The sequence below is a fragment of the Enhydra lutris genome, unplaced genomic scaffold, assembly GCF_002288905.1.
Source record: "Enhydra lutris kenyoni isolate GAN:26980312 unplaced genomic scaffold, ASM228890v2 scaffoldscaffold54, whole genome shotgun sequence".
Classification (NCBI taxonomy): domain Eukaryota; kingdom Metazoa; phylum Chordata; class Mammalia; order Carnivora; family Mustelidae; genus Enhydra; species Enhydra lutris.
In genome coordinates this window covers 4,693,829-4,698,399 of record NW_019154138.1, presented here as the reverse complement: position 1 = coordinate 4,698,399, position 4,571 = coordinate 4,693,829, and the positions used below count along the sequence as shown (strand labels likewise).

Below are 4,571 nucleotides of genomic sequence, written 5' to 3'. Positions count from 1 at the left end.
AGCTCTTGGATTTTCCCTGCCTCAGCCCTACAATCAACCTATTTTCTCCAAGGAGCCGTAGTTCCTTTTACTAGAGAACAAGAGTATGTACTAGGAGTACTTATTGATAAAGGAGTTTTTTCATGCCTTCTCAGGAGACAGAGCTGGGATATGTCTAGTATGTCTACATGTGTATAATAAGCCATGTGCCCACTTTTATCTGTGATTATTTTTGTATCTACCTATCTGCATGGACATGTTTAAAACCCTGAGTTTATACTGATACTTCTGACTCGAAGCTTCTTCATTTGTAACTTCTTCAGACAACGAGAAACTTTGTTTCTCATTATCTACAATGTATTGGTTAATGTATAGACAGAAAGTGGTTGCAGAGTTGCTGACCCTTCCCCTGTAAAGAAAGACTTTACCAACTAGAGGACAGTGTTTGCAGATAGTTCTTTTTGGCCTTGAGCCTCCTGGTGTCCAGTGAGAACACTGTTATCCAGAGAGAGCTCCCCATTGGCCCACTGCCCCTGGGGGCCCTTACTCATTTACAGCAAAGTTTGATTCATTTGCCAGACTTCATTCCATCTTGGGTTCTCTCCAAGACCTGGCTGAGTTTTCCCTTACATTTATATCAAGCAATATTTGCTCCTTGTGGTATAGAGTTCAACGGATTTTGGCAAAGGCCTGGCATTGCACACCCACCACTTACAGAACAATTCCACCACCTTCCAAATGCCCTCAAGCTGTGCGTTTGTCTCCAACCCATCTCCACAGCCCTGGCCATCTCCAATCTGTTCTTGGTTTCTACGGATTTTGTTATTTTTCAGAACAGCGTTAAATGGAATCATCCAGGATATAGCCTTCAGGGTCTAGCTTCTTTCTCATCGCAAGATGCATTTACGGTCCATCTATGTCTCATGGGGCACCTGGGTGGCGGTGGCTCAGTGGGTTAAAGCCTTTGCCTTCAGCTCAGGTCATGATCTCAGGGTCCTGGGATCGAGCCCCACATCGGGCTTTCTGCTCAGCAGGGAGCCTGCTTCCCCCTCTCTCTCTCTGCCTCTCTGCCTACTTGTGATCTCTGTCTGTCAAAAAATAAATAAAATCTTAAAAAAAAAAAAAAAAAAAAGATCCATCTGTCTTTGCGCCAGTCCAGAACTCGTTCCCCTTTCACTGCTTGGTAATATTCCGTTGAACGAGGTATCACAGTGTGTTGACCCGCTTACTAGCTGACGTTCACTGAGTTATTTCTCCTGTGCCACGCGCATTCAGTGTCATATCTTAAAATCTCTTTATCTGTCTCAGGATCACACAAGTTTCCTTCTATGTTGTCCTTCTAGTAGTTACATAGCTTAATATTTTAGATTTAAACTATTCCATGATTGCCTCGAACAAACCTTCCATAGGGGTTTTGGCTGCAGTTCTCAACAGCAAATGTGGAAAGTCATTTGCTGGTCATCTTGGGAGCAGAAGCAGGAGCAGCAGGCCTGGCATCACAGTTCAAGGAGGCTGCACTTTTCTTTCTCCCTCTGGAAGCTTCCAAGGAGATGGGACTGCCAGCACATGGAAACTCCAGGGAAAAGACCCAGCTCTCCTTCAGCCACCACCACATCAGGACTAAATATCCTATGTTCTCCAGTAACTGCAGGCAGCACAGACACGAACTCCAGCCCCTTGAGCAGAGAACAAGGTCAAGAATGCTGCATGGGACAGACAACGGCCTCAGGATATAGCATGCAGGTTAGCACTAAGAGTGGAAAGAGGCAGGGTTCAGAAGTGGCACAACAGGGGAAACAAAAAAAACCTCATCATTCTTCTGGATGCATCTCCCTCCTTCTATCTATATCCCAGCTTTCCCTGGGTCCCCCAGATTTGGCTTACAATACACCTTAAATCCGCCTCCTGCTTCCCAATACCCTCTGTAAACCCTCTGGTCCAAGCTACCATTCTGGTAATTCACGAGAATCTATATGGTCCCATAACACAGCACCAGAAACTGGGTGGCTTACAACCACAGCCATTTATTGTCTCATGGTCCTGGAAGACAGGAGTCCAAAATCAAAGTGTTAACAGGGCTGTGCTGTCTCTGAAGGATCTAGGGTAGAATTTGTTCCCAGCCTCTGTCCTCCTCCTGGTGTCTTTTTGGTTTGTGGCAAAGAAGCTCCGATCGTCACATGGTATTCTGCCCATGTGGCAACACACCAATGTGTTAGGGTTCTCCAGAGAAAAAGAACCCACAGCCGGGGAGCCTGGGTGGCTCAGTGGGTTAAAGCCTCTGCCTTCGGCTCGGGTCATGGTCCCAGGGTCCTGGGATCAAGCCCCACGTGGGGCTCTCTGCTCAGTGGGGATCCTGCTTCCTCCTTCTCTCTCTCTGCCTGCCTCTCTGCCTGCTTGTGATCTCTGTCAAATAAATAAATAAAATCTTTAAAAAAAAGAAAAGAAAAAGAACCCACAGCCACAGGAGCTCTGTGGAGCTCTGTGGAGGCCATTTATGTGGAGAAATATATATATATATATATATATATATATGACTACTACGCTATATGCGTACACGCACACATGTGGATATAGAAAGAGAGAGTGAGAGAGAGAGAGAATGGGATTCTAAGGAATGGTTGTGAGGGCTGGCAAGTCTGACATTTGTAGGGCAAGAGGGCAGGCAGGGGACTCCAGCAAGAGTTGATGCTGCAGTTCTGAGTCTGAATTCCACCAGGAAGCAACTAGAATCTCATGCAGGGTTTCTGTGCCCAGTCCTGAAGAGCATTCCTTCTAAGTGATCTGCCCTTGCCCACTCTTTCCCTTCCCTGCTCCATCCTCCACACAACAGGCCCAGTGAGTATTAAGACACAAACAGGATTATATCACACCTCTCCTTACAACACCTCCATCATCCCCCATGACTCGCAGAATAAATTCCAAGCCCCTACACGTGGCCTGAAAGATTAGGCCACAAATTGTCCCGGAGAGCCCTGATGTGGGCACACTGTCCTGGTTTTCGATAGCACCCTCTTTCCTTGGATGTGTTCTGGGAAGGTGACCAACCGTATGGTTGGCCTCTCTAGGACCTTATGTGGTCTAGCACCTGAGGAGTCTCTGACCAATCTCATGCCACTGTTCTCTTCTCCTCACCGGGCCACATGGACCTCACGTTCCTCCATCCACCAGGTACCCTCCTCTCGTGAGGCCTTCGCACAGACTAGTCCCTCTGTTGGGAAGTCTGTTCCTTTCAAGTCCCCTCCACTTCTTGGTTCCAAATCTTTAATCTCACCATGATTGTCCTGTCACCTCTACCCTGAATGTTCTCTTCAGTGTTCTCCAGAGAAGCAGAACCCACAAGAGACAGACATATAGAGAGAACCACCTCACGCCATCTGGGAGGCTAACAGGTCCTATGAGATACAGTCAGCAAGCTGGAAGCTTCCACCTGATGATGGAGTGTTACTCTACACACTCAGGTTTATGGGTCTATGGGTCACACAACACCTGGCTCATGATGGGCATCTCAGGTCGCGTAGTAACACAGCGGTACATGGTTAAGTTCAGTCACTACTAAGGCCCAACAGCAGGCTAAGAGCTGTTTCGTGAAGGGGGAGTTCCTCACAGAGGAGGGCAGGGCTTTGCTCCCCAAATCCTTAGGGCCTGTGCTGTGACTCACTGAGAGGGGCCTGCCAAAGTCTCCACACAGCTTCCCCATCCACTGGTGACCGGGAGGCACCGCTGGCTCTGCTGGGTCATCCTGGGGCCCAAGTCGCAGAGCAGCCGGCATGGCGTCCTGGGCCTCTTGAAGAGCCTCTCTGGCTCAGGGAAAGCCAGATGCAGCAACCTACCCTCCTCCTTCCAAGAGGTATCTTGACACGCACCACAACACTGGACCCTGAGAAATGTCACTGAGGCTGAAGGCATCTGAATTCTCCTCAGATTTCTTTCCCACCTTCCATCACTCAAATGTCGGACCAAGAAGTGTTGAGTAGTTGCTACTTCTCGCTCTCAAGATCCGATTGGCAGAGTATCCTCGCTGTAACGGACCAGTGTGATACCCTGTGGAAGGGCGAAGGCCACCAAGCTCCCTCTGGACTAAATTATACCACAGGGCTGAAGAGCGGATACGCCCCTGAGGTAGGACGGTGAAAACGCATTGCCGGCCTTGCAGGTTAAAAGCTGAGTGCTTCTGGTGGGTGCTGCGGACAGGGAGGGAGGAAAAATTATTTGCCGGAGCCCATAGTTGCATCTCAATACCAGGTTGTGTGCTAATTTAATCAAGCCAGGGAACCACATCCGCACAACAGAGGCAATGATCTCGTGATGATCCATGGCGTTCTCCAAGCATCTTCTGCACATTTCAGATGGACACATTGAACAGGGCTGTGATGGGATTGCTGACCCTGCCACAAAATCCTTCCAAGTCTTCAGTGGTAGCACTGATCTCTGTGATCCCTCCAGGAACGCGGTGGGGCTTCTGGTTCACTCTTAGCCTAGGTCAAGGCAGTTCTAGTGGCTTCCGCTTGACCTGTCCCACCAGAAAAGCCCTCACTCCACAGGTCGGGGAACCGATGTGGGGATTCTGCCCACTGCACTTCCAATCACATATT

General features: G+C 48.8%; 1 pseudogene; it reads right to left on the bottom strand.

Annotated features, from left to right (window-relative positions):
• Positions 1 to 3,420: 3,420 nt before the first annotated feature.
• LOC111157332 lies at positions 3,421 to 4,210 on the bottom strand (annotated as a pseudogene).
• Between the last annotated feature and the right edge of the window lie 361 nt (positions 4,211 to 4,571).